Here is a 17,390-nt window from a genome sequence, read left to right as displayed (position 1 = left end):
GTGCAACAGTCAGCTGACCTACCAGAGTTTGTTTTTTGAGCAATCTTATCTACCTTCTTGCAGGACTAGGATTGACCGATGACAAAACAAACAGACAAACAAACAAAAAAACAAACAACAAGCAAACAAACAAAAAAACAGAGTAAGGCACATCTGTAAAGCTAGAAATTGGAAGGTTGTTAGGGTTTGAATCCTGGCATGGCCATTTCCTAGCTGTTAGGCTTAGTTTCCTGTGGCTGTCATAACAAATTGCCACAAACTCGATGGCTCAAAACAACAGAAGTTTATTCTGACACAGTTCTGGAGGCCGGAGGGTGAACATCAGTTTCACTCAGCTGAAAGTCAAGGTGTCAGCAGGCCGTGCTCCCACAGGAGGCTCTGGGGGAGAAATCACTCCATGCCTCTTCCAGCTGCTGGTGGCTGCCAACATTCCTTTGCTTGTAGCCACATCACTGCCATCTCTGCCTTGGTCTTCACATTGTCTTCTTCTTTTCTGTGTGTCTGTCCACCCTCCCTTGGCCTTCCTGTTATGAAGCATGTGACATGCATGCTCTTAATACATGTGATAACATTTAGAGCCCAGCAGGATAATCCCAGATAATATCCTTATCACAAAATCCTTAATTTGATCATATTTGCAAAGACTTTACCATATAAAGTAATATTTGCAGGCTCATTAGGAGAACCTGATTTCTTAGAGGCCCACCATTCAGCCCACTATACTACTAGCATGTGGCCCCAAGTGAGTGTCAACCTCACTATACCTCAGTTTCCTTATCTGTAAAATGACAGCAGCCATCTCACTGGGTAATTATAAAGATTTAATAAGTACTTAGAATGGTGACCAGCACATGATAAAAGCTTTGTAAATGTTAACCTTCAATAATATCAAGGGTCGGTCAGGCGCAGTGGCTCACACGTGTAATTCTAGCACTGTGGGAGGCAGAGACGGGTGGATCACTTGAGCCCGGGAATTTGAGACCAGCCCGCGCAACATGACAAAACCCAGTCTCCACACACACACACACACACACACACACACACACACACACACAAACTTAGCCAAGCGTGGTGGCATGTGCCTGTAGTCTCAGCTACTTGGGGGGGTTGAGGCACAAGAACCTCTTGAACCCGGGAGATCGAGGCTGCAGCGAGCTGAGTTTGCACCACTGCATTCCAGCCTGGGGGGCAGAGAGATACTCTGTCTCTGAAAAAAGTAATAATAATAAGATTTGGCTGTGACTAAAATTCCCACAAGAACAAATCCCTTCTCTGTCCTGTTTGCTAATGCCTGTCTTCATAGCACCCACTGTGGAGACTTGCACATAGCAGGTGCTCAGTAAATATTAAACGCACACACGCCACTATGTAGCTGTGTGGCTTCAGCAAGTTGTTTCTCCTCTCTGGTCCTCAGTTTCCTTCTCCCTTCACGAAGAGCTTCTGGTAGGGAAAGTCCATTTCTCTTTCTGGAAGGGTGTGTCCCCATCAGGGGTAGAGCGTTCAGGGGTCAGGAGCTGGCCACAGCTGCTATCTCCCTGAGTCACTAAATTTCTCAACTTGAGGCCAAGTGTCTCAATATTATGACTGAGCCAGTTAGAGATAAGATGTGGAAACATTGATTTGGCCCAAGCAACTGCAGTCATGGCACTGGAGCCGGACCTCCCTGGATCTTCTCAGCAGCATGAGTGAGTGTTTAGCACCTGCCAGGAACACAGGCTGCTGACCTGCAAACAGATGGGGAGGCCCAGAGGCTTGGCTTTGGCAGCAAGAGCCTGCCTTTACCGTCTCTGTTTACACAGCCAGCATCCAGTCAAATCTCTGTGGCTCCAGTGGAGAAACTAAGGCCCAAAGAGAGTGAAGGATGTGTCCAGGGTCATGCTGGGAGACTACTATCCCATGAAGCTAAAACCCAGAAGTCCTAACTCCCAGCCCAGCACCTGTGGGAACCCACCAGGCCCAGGGAGAAGGAAGGCTGGCAGGGTGTCACAGGCAGGGAGTGTGCCTGAGCAAAGGGGTGAAAGACCAGATGCAAGCTCAAACACTAGAGTGAATGGGAGAAAAGGCCACGTGCCCAGGACTCTGGACTCAATTCAGAGTAGAAAAGGGAACCATTGATAGTTTTAGGAAGAAGAGCAACAAGATCTGAGAGGCTTTTCCCAAGTGCGTTATAGACCACAAGCATCAGAATCGCCTCCAACAGGAGCTGGGGGAGGTTGTCAAAATGTGGGTTCCTGGGGTCCACCCTGGATGTGGCTCCCCATTGTAACAGGCCCCCTCTGAGGGGATTCTGAAGCACACCCACTGTTTTAGTGAGTAGGAGATGCAGCTAACATCCCAGTTATAAGGTCTAATCTCAGACAAACCTGGTTTCAAATCCTAGCTCTGCCACTTACTTGCTCTGTGATTTTAGGTCAGTTACGGCACCTCTCTGAGCGTGTTTTCTCTCCTCCGTAATGAATAAGCTCAGCATTTGCCTCAAAGGTTTGTTCTAAGGATTCAGTAAGATAATGTAGGTAAAGTGCTCTACATAGATCCAGAGCCCTCCTAGTGCTCAAAAACACTGGTTTTGAGAGATTCCCTTGGGCAGCAGTGGGGAGAAAGCAATGGAGGAGGGCAGGCATGGAGACAGGGAGGCCAGTGAGGAGGCAGCTGAGGGACTCCAGGGACAGGTCTGTGGCTGGGGTGTGAACGTGGTGACGGGCAGAGTGGCTCCTTTGCACTGTGCCAGGTGGTGCTGATTTTGTATGCTCGATTGTGAAAGAAGCTCCCTGGAGTTGGTCTAGGGCAGGAGAGAAGAGGATGAGCAAAAAAACCAAAAGAGGTTGATCATAAAATCCACATTCGCAGTCACGGACTGTGTGCTTAGCGTGGGCCAAGCCCTGTGTTAGCTGCTTCCTGATCTTCATCCTCACAACTACCGGACAGTGTGGGTAGCACTTCGTCAGGGCTTGTCAACCTTGACACTAGTGACATTTGCACTGGATAATTCCTTCATTAAGGGGCTGTGCTGTGCACTGTCAAATATTTAGCAACACCCCCTGGACTCGACCCACTAGATGACGTTAACACTCCCGCCTTCCAGTTGCGACAACCAAAAATGTCTCCAGACATTACCAGAGGTTTCCCGGGAGGCCGACATCACCCCTAGTTTAGAACCGCTGCTTTATTCTCCTTTTACAGGGAGGGAATTGCAGTCTCAGAGATCCAAAGCCCTTTGCCCACAGTCTCCCAGCTAAGAAGTGGCCGGATTTGAACTCAGGTCTGACTCGGAGCCCCGGATGTTAACCTCTGCTGTGAAGGAGGCAACATCTATGCAGTGGCAGACCCAGATGGTCTATATGGGAGCCTTGGGGACAGCAGTCTTTTCCGAAAGGGCAGCTGGAAACACCTGCTAAGCAGATGGGCTGCATGAATGTTTATTGGGGATGGTTGGAGAAGCTATCATGGGGATTACGAGGGAGCCAAATTCCCCTCCAGGGGCTACCACCACTTGCCCTGGACAGAGGGACCGAGGGAGATGGGCGTGGAGGGCAGGCCAGAAGGACCAAGGTGGCACTGTTAGGAGAAGCTGGGTGAGGTCAGCTATGCCTGGAGCCCCACTGCGAGGAGCCTCCCAAAAACACTCTCCAAGACCTTTGGGCTAAATATTTATCCTGTGAATGTTCTTTTCCTTCCTGCGTGGGGAGTAGGGGCTTAGAGGTGGGCCCAAGAAATTAGGGGAGACAGAATCCAGAGAAAGAGGAAGGGGGCAGGCCAGAGGTCAGAGGTCAGGAGAAAGTAGTCAGAGGCTGGGAATAAACGTTCATGCCCTAGGGGTTGGCATCTAAAGCCTTCCAGAGAGAGCGCCACTGCCCCCACAGCCATCTCCCTCAGGGAGGCGTAGAATGCAAAATATGTTTTTGTTTTCTTAAGAGACATGGGGAATAAAATTATGTTTTTTTGGTCCAGTCTTTTTTTTTTTTTTTCTTTTTTGAGACAGAGTCTCACTCTGTCGCCTAAGCTGGAGTACAATGGCATGATCTCAGCTCACTGCAACCTCTGCCTCCTGGGTGCAAGCAATTCTTGTGCCTCGGTCTCCTGAGTAGCTGGGATTACAGGCACCCACCACCATGCCTGGCTAATTTTTGTATTTTTAGTGGAGGCAAGGTTTCATCATGTTGGCCAGGCTGGTCTTTAACTCCTGACCTCAAATGATCTGCCTGCCTCGGTCTCCCAAAGTGCTGGGATTATAGGCATGAACCACTGTGCCCGGCCCCATCTTGAGCTTTTTAAGCAAGGGAGTTGGAGGTGAAGGGGCAATTAAGTCAAAAAATCTTACCCAGAGGCCAGGTGCAGTGACTCATGCCTGTAATCCCAGCACTTTGGGAGGCCAAGGCAGGCAGATCACCAGAGGTCAGGTGTTCGAGACCAGCCTGGCCAATGTGTTGAAACCCCATTACTACTAAAAATATAAAAATTAGCCGGGTGTGGTGGTGGGCATCTATAATCCCAGCTACTCAGGAGGCTGAGGCAGGAGAGTTGCTTGAACCCAGGAGGTGGAGGTTGCAGTGAGCTGAGATTGAGCCACTGTACTCCAGCCTGGACGACAGAGCAAGACTCTGTATTAAAAAAAAAAAAAAAAAAAAAAAAGGCTGGACACAGTGGCTCATGCCTGTAATCCCAGCACTTTGGGAGGCTGAGGAGGGTGGATCACCTGAGGTCAGGAGTTCGAGACCAGCCTGGACAACATGGTGAAACCTTCTCTCTCCTAAAAATACAAAATTAGCCGGATGTAGTGGCGCACACCTGTAGTCCCAGCTACTTGGGAGGCTGAGACAGGAGAATTGCTTGAACCCGGGCGGCGGGGGCTGCAGTGAGTCAAGATTGCACCGCTGCACTCCAGCCTGGGTAACAAGAGCAAAACTCCATTCAAAAAAAAAAAAATCTTATCCAGAGAAGTCATTTTTTTAGACTCAAGGATACTTTGTTTATACAGATGGTTGCTATAAAAGGCCTGACTTTGCGCCGATAAAGAAGATGGATTTATGGTAAAGGCAGCCCCTGAATGAGCTCAGTAATCAAAGTCAAGATCCCACCAGGTTAAGCTGCAGCAGGCTCCGCTCCCCATCAATCAAAAATGACAGGCTCCGCCCCCTATCAAAAATGACAGGCTCCGCTCCGTCTGATGGGTTCTGCTCCAGATGATGGAACTAATAAGGGCATCATGCTGTCAAACAGTTTTACTACCGAGACTGTCCCTCACGTGTCCAAAGCATCACATCTAACCCCTAAGCTATGATGACCCCCGAGCTTGCAAATCTTGGTGGGAGAATTGCATAGAGCATGAAGTACGTTTTTCATCGGAAATGGTGCTCATTAAAGAAATATGTGCCTGTTAGCCATCACTTGGATTGTACATGACATCGTTGATGTTGCTGCGTGTGTGTGTGTGTGTGTGGGTGCACGCATGCACTTGTGTGTTTACATTTTCTTTTCCTTCTTTGTTCCTCCACTAAAGCAGAAAAAGTGTTAGAAGATGTTTAAGAGAGATGTTAAAACAGAGAGAAATGCAGTTCCATCCACTGTTCTCTCTTGTAAGATAAAAAATGTGTCTCTGGGTGTTTTTTTAAGCCAAAAGCCATTCTTCACCAGGAGGGCTTGTGGGAAAGCAGATTCTGACTCAGTAGGTCTGGGGTGAAGCCTGGGATGCTACTTCTCCAATGCACTCCCAGGCAACGCTGCAGCCACCGGTCTGGGAGCCATGCCTGGGAGTGGCGGGGCCTTAGCACACTGTGTGTGTCCCTGCCTCTGGACACCTCCTGCCGTCCCTGCTCTTCCCTCCCGCTGCTAAGTCTCGCTCTGGTCTCCCTGCCTTCTTAGAGATGGCTCTTCCTTTAGCAAGTGTTTGCTCCACTTAAGGATTCAGGGAACATCTGGGCTGGAGAGATGCTGGAGACCATTTCGTTCAACTCTCTTCAGTTCTTAGGTGCTTTTGTGGCAAGAGCTAAAAACCCAACTCAACCCACACACATTTATATAGACTTGTGGGAAATACAAAGGGCTTTTTTTTTTGGTGTGTTTTAAAATATAAATGGTATCATATTGTATGCGTCATTCTGTGCCTGTTTTTCTCCCTTAGTAACCAATCTTGGATGTTTTCTAGGTCAGCAGAGGCAAACCTCCCCATTAATAGCAGCACAACATTCCAGGATCTAAACTAACAACAGTCTTGACATTACTGACATTTACGGCTGGACAATTCTTTGCTAAGGGGCAGTCCTATGCATTACAGGACGGTTAGCAATGTCCCTAGCTTCTACCAGCAAGATTCCAGTAGCACCCCCCGCCTCCACCAGTTGTGACAACAAAAATGTCATCAGACATTGCTAAATGTGTCCTGAAAGGCAAAGCTGCCCTGGTTGAGAACCATGGGGATAAGATGTAGAAAAGCAAATTTCAAAGAGGTAAGATGAGTTACTTCCTGGGGCATAAGGAAGGACTGGAATGGGGATTGAGAGTTCTCATTCATTATGACTTCATTCATTCATCCATTTCATACATATTTATTAAGCACCTGCTATGTGCCAGACACCATGCCAGGTGCTAGGGATGCAGCAGGGAAGAAAACAAGCCAATATCCTTCCTATTGTGGCTCTGCCATTCTCCCAGGGGAGACAGACATGAAACAAACAAGTAAGACATCAATACAGAAGATGTGCTAAGAACTATGGGAGAAAGTAGGGCAGGGGGCAGGCTGGGAGTGCTGGGGCCCAGGTGGGGACTTCGCAGCCTCATGTGTGATGTTTTAATGTATTAAAAGGAGAATATCTCCATGAGTTATTTGGATGATTAAAAATTTTTTTTGTTACTTGAGCCTAGGAGTTCAAGACCAGCCTGGGCAACATAGCAAGACCCCTCTCTACAAACGTGTTTTTTAAATTAGCCAGGTGTGTTGGTTGCACATCTGTAGTCCCAGGTAAATGGGAGGCTGAGGTGGGAGGATCACTTGAGCCTGGGAGGTGGAGGCTGCAGTGAGCCATGATGGTGCCACTGCACTCCAGCCTGGGCAACAGACAAGGTTGAGGCAACCTTGTCTCAAAAAAAAAAAATTTTTTTTTAAGATGGGTGGGCTGAGCCAGTCCCAGCCTGGCTCCCTGCAGCAAGGAGATCTTTCAAGGGGCTGAACCCTGGTGCCTGGGCAGCAGCTGGCCTCAATTCCCCATTCCTTCCTTCAAATCCCCTCGCTTAGGACAATAAAGTCCTCAACAGGTACCCTCAGCTGCACTTGCATGGAGCTGCACCCTCATCCCAAGAGCTCATGGCATGCTCCTAAGGCACCCTCTCTCCACCTATGTGGGTTCCTCCAGTCCATTGTTAAAAGATAATAGTAATGTCTAACATTCCTGTAAAACAATAATCCCCATGTTTCTCGAGGCCCTAGGTTTCTGGTCCCTGCTCCCTCTCTGACTTTTTCTCCTCCCACTCTCCCTCAACTCACTCAGCTCCAGCCACACTGACTTTCTTTCTGCTCCTCAAGCGTTCAGGCTGGGTCCTGCCACTAGGCCTTTGTACCTGCTGTTCCTAATGCCAGCAGGCTTTCACCATGGTCTCCCCACAGCCAGCTTCTTATCAACCAAGTACCAGCTCAAATGTCGCCTCCGCAAAGAGGACATGCCTGACCACCCTAGGCAAAAGAGGCCTTTTCTCCAAATCTCCTTACACGTCTCTCTTACAGGTGTGTTTCTGTTACGGTTTGAATCTGTGTCCCTGCCCGAATCTCCTGTTTAATTGTAATCCCCAATGTTGGAGGTGGTGCCTGGTGGGAGGTGATTGGATCATAAGGGCGGTTTCTCATGGTTTCACACCATCCCCCTTGGAGCTGTCATCGCAATAGTGAGTTCTCATTCGATCTGCTTGTTTAAAAGTGTGCGGCACTTCCCCTTTCTCTTTCTTCCTCCTGTACCAGCCATGTGAAGATGCCTGTTTCCCCTTCACCTTCTGCCAGGAGTAAAAGCTCCCGGAGGCCTCCCCAGAAGCAGATGCCACCATGCTTCCTGTAGAGCCAGCAGAGCCATGAGTCAATTATACCTCTTCTCTTTATAAATTATCCAGCCTCAGGTATTTCTTTATAGCAGTGCAAGAACAGACTCATAGTTTCCTTCATTGTATGTGTGACTTAATGAAATGATTCTGTTTGACTTTTTGCCGGGTTGTCATCAGCTCCATAGGAAGAGGACCTTATCTTGTTCTCTGTGGACAAACACACAGTAGGTGCTCCATAAGTACTTGTTGAACAGACATGTAAATGAATGAATGAATGAGAGCCAGTGGGATTTGGATGACTGCGTGCATGTGCTAAGTAAACTTTTTTCCATTATCTCTGGGGTGTGTGTGTGTGTGTGTGTGTGTGTGTGTTCAGTCTGGGTTTTGCCACATCTTTATACCCTCTGTTCTATTACAACTTAGCATTTTTCCTTTTATATAAAGCAACGTATTTAAAGGAATCTTGACAATATCACTAGAAACAGAAAGCCAGTATCTGCACATACTTGCTATAAATAGCAAAAAAAAAAAAAAAAAAAAAAAAAAAAAAAAAAAAAAAAAAGAAGAAGAAAGAAAGAAAACCCTATACAGATAAATTCTGTGAAGACATGAAAAAGTCATCAAATTCTCACAGGTTACGATTGCTCCTGTAGATTCTAAACCTGAGGCTTTAGGAAATTGATACTCTCTTGAAAAAAAAAAAAATTAAGCTTGAGAAGGTTGTGTCTTTCTTAAAAAGGAGATTGGCAGGTGCCAGAGAGGTGTTCAAGACAAGCAAACCCCAACCCAAGGCTTTCTCAATGATCTTTCTCCAATTCATCCCGACACCCACTTGCAACAGACCCTGTGGATGGCCCCAGATCCAACCTCCCTTCCTGCCCCAGGAATCTCTGGGGAGTTCCTTCCAGCTGAGCCATCCAAGGGCTCCTCCCCAGCCCTTATCTGTGGAATGGAAAAAAATACTAGCCCACACCTCATAGATTAAGAGAATCAAATGAGCTCATTTATAGAAAGTGCATGGAACAATGACAAGCATGAAATAATAGTCACTGATGTTTACTGAGACTAACAGCATGTCACGCCCAGTGCAAAATGCCTCATGTCATACCACAGAGTCTTCATAACAACCTTTAGCTCATGGAAGTACTATTTTTACCCTATTTGGCCAATGAAAAAGCAGAGGCCCAGGAAGGTGAAGTAACTTGCCCAAGGTCACACAGCAAGGAGGCAATGGAGCTGGAATTTGTACCCAGGTTGCCTGACTCTAGGGCTGTACACAGCCAGATACCATAGAGGCTGGGGTTATTGTTCATCCAGACCCATGTTCCCACAGGTCCTCTCATCCCTTACCTGCTCCCTTTGCACCTTGCACTTCTATCATCCTGCTCTGAGGAGATTCCTCTCCCTGGAGATCCTTGGGCTTGAGGGAACCAGGAGGAGAGGAGGTGAAGTTGGCCTGGATGACTCTGTGGTCAGGTTCCTAATGACCCAGTAATTTCCTCCAAGTCTAGTATTCTCAGGATTAAGTTCTAATCATCCATCTACCCACTCACCCACCCATTCATCCATCTGTCCATCCATCTATCCATCCATCCATCCATTCATCCACTCACACATCCACTCATTTACCCACCCATTTCATCCATTCTTTCATCTACCCATCTATCTATCTATCCACTCACCCATCTATCAGTCCATCCATCCATTCATCCAGCCATCCATTCACCCTCCCACCTATTCGTTCATCCATCAGTCCACTCACCCATTCACTCATTTACTCACTGATTCATCTATTCTCCCATCCACCCATTCATCCACTCACCCACCATCCATCCATCCATCCATCCATCTACCCACACATCCATCCATCCATCCATCCATCCATCCATCCATCCATCCGCCCATCCATCCATCCGTCCATCTATCCATCCATCCACCCATCTACTTATTTACTTACTCATTTCACCTATTCTTCCATCCACCCATGTATTCATCCACCCACTCACCCATCTACTCATTCACTCACCCGTTCATCTATTCTCCCATCTACCCCCATTCACCCACCAGTCCATCCATCCATCCATCCATTTAACATTTACTGGAGGCTCACTACCTGCCTGCAAGGTTCAGGTGGGGGACAGAGCAGGAGTGTACAGGCCTCTCTCAGCCTCCACCCTCCCTCATGAGAGGGTGCCTCCATCTCATGATGAGAAAGGCCTGTGCATCTCTGTCTCTGTCAGGCACACAGAGAATGGCAGTGGTGAGCCTGTAATGTATTGGGAAGATATTGCTGTTTGCTCAGAAACTGGAGGAACCCAGTTTCCTCCCTGCCAGGAGACACTGGGTTCTGCGCCTCCAGGCACAACCATCTTCCCTCCCTTCCTCCCTTCCACTTTCCTCCCTCCTCCTCAAACCCTTGCCTAGGTGCCCCCAGGCTGGCCGCGTTCACCAGAGGATAGAGGACCACATACTATTCCCAGCCTCCAGTGGAGGCTAGTCCCACCCTCCACCAAGGTGGAAAATTCCTGCAGTTAGAGTCAGCGGTGGGTTCAAGTCCCACCATTACCCATGAGATCGGACCACACAGCACACATGGCCGCTTTTTTTTTACCTACCACACGTCCCACATCTCCCACAGTCCTTTAATCCCTGACCAGTCCTACAGGGGATGGATGGATGTGACCTTTGTAGCCTCTCCCCTCTCCTCAGGGATCACAGCTCATTGTAGATCACAGCCCAATGTCCCAGGTGACTCACTTACTAGAATTCATAATTCACTTCATCCTGCCACCAGTGCCCCTGTGAGCTAGACACTCAAATTGATTCCGTTTTACAGATTTGGCGACTGAGGTCCAGAAAGATTAAGTCGCAGTCTGAGGTTGCATGGTGGATGAGCAGCAGATACCCTGGCGGGCAGCCTGGCTCCTGAGCCATGTGTCACCACCGTCTTAGTGGAAAATCAGCCACAAGGAGGGATTCCCCTCCCAGTCTCCTGGCCCTTGCCAAAGGATCTACACTAGACATGAGAGGAGGAAGAGAGTCCACCTGACTCTGGCCTCAAACCCTCATTCCTTAGGAAACTGCGCTAATGTTGCCCCCTCCCTCCCTGTGACCACCCCAGGTTGTATCTGCACCTTCCCAGCTAGCCCCGGTGTCATCACGTATTTATCTGTTGATCACTCAGCTTCAGGGACTGCCATATCAGCCCAGGAAGGCAGGATCTTGTCTGTCTGGTTAGGGGCTGTGGTCTGGCACTGGGCACATAGTCAGTATTCAATAAATCTTGGCTAAAGCCCTTTTGGATCGATCGTCTATTGTCAGTGTGGCTCAGATGCAGCCCCTGCCACACTGACTGTGTGGCTCCGGCAGATCACACCCCCTCTCTCAGCCTCCCTTCCATCATCTGTAAAATAGACTTGTCTCTGAGTCCTACACATGTTAAACACTCAAAGGATTGCTGTTGCGTGAATTAGTGAAATCCGAGCCGGAAGGGCCTTTGGAACCCAGGGTTGCAAACTCAAAGACTCCAAGAGCCAGGCAGGAACCAGAAACCACCGAGGGAGCTGGGTGGGGACCGAGGCAGCTGCTACTCAGCTCTAGTCACCAGCACTGCCAGATCTTCTGCTTTCTCAAGAAAAGCCAGAAATCTAGAGATTTACAAGAAGTTTCCCAATGTATAAGTATTGGCAGCTAATTTAAAACATTGAAACACATCTGTGGACATGATGTGGCTGCAGGCCGTTTCTTTGCGACTCGTGATTCATCTAACTGCTCGTGGCACAGATGAGATCAAAGCCCAGAGAGGGTGAGCCACGAGCCCCAGGTCACGGAGCACAGGAAGTGAAGAGGAAACAGCGACCTTTCTCCTTCGGCTGCAGCCCTGTTGCCCAAGCTCAGGGCAACGGCTGAGCCCTGATCACGAGGGAGGCAGTGCCGCCTTCTCCTCTAGGCCTGGCAGTGCCAGGGTGAGAGGAAGGTCACGATATCTCTGTTTGGGTGCACTGCAACCTCCGCTTCCTGCCTGGACCAGGCTGTATCAGGCACTGGGATGAAGAGAACATTCCAAGCAATGGGCTGGCCTAGGAGGTAAGAGCTGGTAGCGGAGAGGGGCTGGGCATACCCCTTCCTTACTTCAGGGACGTGCAAACCCCTTCAGCAGGCCTGGGCAGAGCTGGGGCGGTTCAAGCCCTGCTTCTGGAGAAACATGCTCTGCCATTGAGGCTAGGAGCTCTGTGCCCGCATGGCTCTCAGGACCTTGGAATGCATTTGTCCAGCAGCTTCTATATACCAGGCCCTCATCTGACCCACGCTCCCACAACTTCCATGGCCACTCCTCCCTCTGTCCCCTCTTGCTCTCTCTACCCAGGTACAATGGTGCCTGCTCTGCTCTGAACACAGCAGCCCTGCTCTTACCTCAGGGCCTTTGCACACGCTGTTCCCTCTGCCTGGTTCACTTCACCCATTATGCAGATGGCTCATTGTAGACCTCTACCTGAATGTCACCTTCTCGGTGAGGCCCTCCCTACCTGTTCACTCTGTTTAAAATTGCAAACATCCCCCACACTCCTTAGCCTCCATCTGGCTTTCTTCTACCCTGCAGCACTTAGAACCGTGGGACACGCGTATGTTACACGTGGGACACGCGTATGTTACACGTGTTTATTCGTGTTTCCCTTTCCTGTTGCTGCTGTAACAAATTGCCACGAAGTTGGGAGTTGGAAATAACACGAACGTGTGAGATTACAGTTCTGGAGGACTGAAGCCCACAGTTGGTCTCAGCAGGTTAAAATCAAGGTGTGGACAGGACCACGTTCCTTCTACAGGCTCACAGGGATAATCTGTTTCTCCAGCTTCTCAAGGCCATCTGCATTCCTGGGCTCACGGCTCCATCCTCCATCTTCAAAGCCAGCAACAGCGAGGCCATCTTTCCCATGCTGCATCCCTCCGCCTGCAACGCCCCTACTTCCCTCCTGCACTGATAAGGCCCCTTGTGATTACATTGGATCACAGTGTCATCAGCTGGGTAATCCAGGGTCGTCCCCCCCAGCTCAAGGTCAGCTGTTCAGCAGCCTCCATTCCCCTTGGCTGTGTAACCTCGCACATTCACAAGTTTCAGGATGATGATGTCTTGGGGAAGGGTGCGTGAGTGTGCTGACCACACACTCAAACACACCAGACGTCGGCTCCAGGAAGGCACATGGTTTGCTGCTTGATGTATGCCCAGTGCCTGGTGCATAGCCGGTGCTCGGTAGACCCTTGGTGACTGCATGGGTGCTGGAGTAGAATGTGGCTGCCAAAGGAAAGGCAGGCAGGAAAGGTGACTCAGCTACCCCAGGAGTCCTCCCTGTCTTACTGATGAGGAGACTCAGGGAGACCTGACATGCCGAGGGCTGAGGAACTGTGACTTAGCCCCTACCCTTCCACACCCATCCTGTGCCTGCAAAGAGGGGTGAGCCCTGGGCTGTGTCAGGGAGCCCCAAAGAGAAGGCCTGAAGTCTGGCAACTTTAAAGGGGACAGTCCAGGCCCTGAGCCCCTGAGCGCCCTTCACAACCCCTACAAGCTCCCCTCCCAAGGCTGGGCCAGCAGTGCCTGTGGGGGGCTGCCCAGGCATGGTCCTGACATGTGGGACTGCCTGTGTGGTCCAGCGGGACCCAGATTAGTCATGGGACAGCTGGGGTGCCCTCCCTCCAGCTCCATATGTCTCCCTGGCTTCAGAGGAAACCGACTTAGGGCCCAAGTTTCTTCACAACTGAAAAATGTTCCACCCCAAAGGACATGAGCAACAGCTCGCCGAGAAAGAAAGAGAAATGAAGTAAGTGGCTTTTCAGTATTGGGAGAGACGCTTGGCCATGCACAGCTACAGGCAGAGATCTGGGAAACAGAATGCCGGTGAAAGCAAGTGAGGAACAGGGGAACTCTGCACATCAGGACACTCATCATAAAAGAACTCTGTTTGTTTCACAAGGACACATATACCTCCAGGGACATATATCATGGGCCCCGGTATGGAGGCTCAAGGAGAAAATAAAACAAAATAATTTATTTTGTTTTAAATTATTATTATTTGAGATGGAGTCTCTCCCTTGTTGTCCAGGCTGGAGTGCAATGGCGTGATCTCGGCTCACTGCAACCTCCACCTCCCGGGTTCAAGCAATTCTCCTGCCTCAGCCTCCCAAGTAGCTGGGATTACAGGTGCTCACCACCATGCCTGGCTAATTTTTGTATTTTTAGTAGAGATGGGGTTTCACCATGTTGGCCAGGCTGGTCTTGAACTCCCGACCTCAGGCGATCCACCCGCTTCAGCCTCCCAAAGTGCTGGGATTACAGGCATGAGCCACCGCACCTGGCCTAAATTATTATTATATGTTTATTTTGGTTTAAATTATTTTTATATTTTACAATGGAGCTTCCTGACATGTGACAATGATGCTATGGTTTTTTGTTGCTCTTTTTTGTTTGTTTGTTTGTTTTGAGTTGGAGTCTCGCTCCATGACCCAGGCTGGAGTGCAGTGGCACGATCTCATCTCACTGCAGCCTCCACCTCCCACATTCAAGCGATTCTCCTACCTCAGACTCCCAAGTAGCTGGGAGAACAGGTGCCCACCACCACGCCTGACTAATTTTTTGTATTTTTAGTAGAGACAGAGTTTTGCCATGTTGGCCAGACTGGTCTCAAACTCCTGACCTCAGGTGATTCACCCACCTCAGCCTCTCAAAGTGCTGGGATTACAGACCTGAGCCACCGCGCCCGGCCAATGATACTATGCTTCACTCAACAAGCAAAAGGTACTCTGCTTCACTCTTCATTTAAAAATAGAAATTGAAACCATACTGAGACACCTGCTTCCATCTATTAGAGTGACAAAAACATCAGAAAGTTCACACATGGTACTGACAAAGCTGTGGGGAAACAGGCACCCTCACACGTTGGTAGGAGAATAAATTGGTACCAAAGTGCAGTTTGGTCACATGGATCAAAACGTAAAATGCACGAATCTGTTATAAAATCTGACTTTCAGAGATTTTGCCCACAGATACATTCTCTCTCTCTCTCACACACACACACACACACACACACACTCTACATACAAAGACAGTCACCACAGTATTGTTTGTAGTTGTTGCTGTTTTGAGACAGGGCCTTACTCTGTCAGGCTGGAGTGCAGGGGTACAATCACAGCCCACAGCAGCCTCAACCTCCTGGGCTCGGTGACCCTCCCACCTTAGGCTCCTGAGTAGCTGGGACCACAGGCATGCACCACCACAACCAGCTAATTATCTCTATGTTGCTGTGGCTGGTCTCAAACTCCTGGGCTCAAACAATCCTCCAGCCTCAGCCTCCCAAAGTGCTGGGATTATAGGCGTGAGCTACTGTGCCTGGCCCACAGTATTGCTTTATAACAGAAAATGCTGGAAACAACCTAAAGGGCCATCAGTAAGAAAACAGCTATTAATAAATATGGTCCAGCCATGCAGTGGAATACTATGCAGCTGTGAAAAAGAGCAACACAGGTATGTGTGATGAATTAGAAAGAATGACAAGTATGTTAGGTTAAAAAAAGCAAGCTGCAAGACACTGGGTGTAACATACATCTATCTATGTAAATAAAGAGTGCACACAGTCATGTGTGTTTTCGTACATACAGACTTTCAGTAGCAGAGTCCGTGGGAAACTGGAGGCAGGGTTGCTTAAGGAAAGTGAAATCTGGGGGTTAAGGGTGGGGAGAGACACTCGTTTTCATTGGATATGTTTTTCATTGAATTTTTTCCCACTTACGTGTCTTACCTATGTTTTAAGCATAATTTTTAAAATACAAAAGCAATGCTCACTTGTCACAAAATTTAAACAATAAAATGCAAACAATATGCAACCAGTTGTCCCTAACCACTTCCCTGAAATCTACTATTAACATCTTTCCAGAGTTAACAAAAGGTCTTCAGTTTAGATATGCTTCTATATTGCTTGAACTTGTGCAACAGCTGTGTGATTTGAAATTAAACACAAGAGCCAGGCACAGTGGCTCATGCTTGGAATCCCAACACTTCGGGTGGCCAAGGCAGGCGGATTGCTTGAATCTAGGAGTTCGAGACCAGCCCAGGTGACATGGTGAAACCTCATCTCTAAAAATAATAAATAAATAAATAAATAAATAAATAAAGGAAATTGAACACAAAACCTTCCTTTTGAGTCAAAGATTATCAAGGAGGTTGTTATAGCTGCAGAGGTGGCCTGGACAGAGTGGTGACCATAGAGACAGAGAAGTGGCCAGTTGCAGACAGAGAAGTGGCCAGGAGGCAAACGTCACAGGTTGAACTGACAGGGTGAGACGCACAGGCAGGGAGAAACAGGAAGGAGGACATGCCGTTGAGTTCCCTTGTCTAGGCCCACACTGAGGTGACACGGGCCAAGTGCCCCAGCCGGACAGGGTAGACTGGGATCAGGGTCAGGAACTCAGTGAGGGGGGTCCTGGAGCACTGGGAGCAGGTGTGAAGGTCTCAGATATTTGGGGCTGGGACCCTCGAGATCATAGCAAGATAAGTGGATGACATACTCAGTTTCAAGAGTTAAACCCCAGATTTACATGGCTGCCTGGAGTCTGCATTCATGGGTGTGAAATTTGGAGGGAGATGATCATAGTAAGAATACTAATACTAACAGTAACAATAACTATAATAAGAACAGAGGCCAACACTCTGTAGCACTTACTAGAGGCCAAGTGCTATACACATGTTAACTCATTTAATCCCACAATCACCCTCTAGATATAGGTGGGTATAGAGAAGCATGCCCCATTTCACAGATGAGAAAACTAAGGCCCAGAGAGGTGAAGTAACTTGCCTACGGTCACACAGCCTGCATGGGATAGAGAAGGGCAGGGCGTATCACTGAACAAAATGGAGGTCCCTTCACCCTAGAGTTGCAAACCCAGCCTCCCTCACTCCCACTACCCCTCTGGGCCTCACTGCATGGATGGACAATGGCAACAAGCCCTCCTGGGCCTCCCTGACTCTGCCCGCATCCCTCCTTCCCCCCAGCAGTCCCTTCTCTATCCAGTGGCCAGAACCATCTTCCTAAAGTTCTAATCTCATCTTCCCTTGGTCTGCTCTCAGGCAGGGCCAGGCATTAGGTGAGGCCAGCAGGTGCCCGGACAAAATGTCAGGACACCCCACTCTCAGGTGAGCCCCTGCTCTGGCCTGATTCACAGCGAGGCCTCCTTATGTTTTGAACACTCAGTGTCCTTCTTGCACAGACGGGAACAGTCTCTGGAATCCCCCCAAAGCCACGTTTGAAGTTTCTTTCCAGGCAGACAGGGCCTGTACAGGCAGATGGCTTCTTCAGTCCAGATGAGGGTGGAGGCCTGGCAAT

The 17,390-nt window shown here is 48.9% G+C and overlaps 1 long non-coding RNA gene across 2 annotated transcripts in view; it reads right to left on the bottom strand.

The window, feature by feature from the left end:
* Positions 1-262: 262 nt before the first annotated feature.
* Positions 263-17,390, bottom strand: part of LOC140708883 (uncharacterized) — a 34,424-nt gene continuing 17,296 nt past the window's right edge. For both annotated transcript variants that reach the window (XR_012089149.1, XR_012089146.1), the window contains exon 4: positions 263-524. This is a non-coding gene — a long non-coding RNA (uncharacterized lncRNA). The remainder of the gene's footprint in view (positions 525-17,390) is intronic.

This window comes from Chlorocebus sabaeus, chromosome 2, assembly GCF_047675955.1.
Source record: "Chlorocebus sabaeus isolate Y175 chromosome 2, mChlSab1.0.hap1, whole genome shotgun sequence".
Classification (NCBI taxonomy): domain Eukaryota; kingdom Metazoa; phylum Chordata; class Mammalia; order Primates; family Cercopithecidae; genus Chlorocebus; species Chlorocebus sabaeus.
The sequence above is the reverse complement of the archived record's forward strand: the minus strand, read 5'-3'. Positions and strand labels throughout refer to the sequence as shown.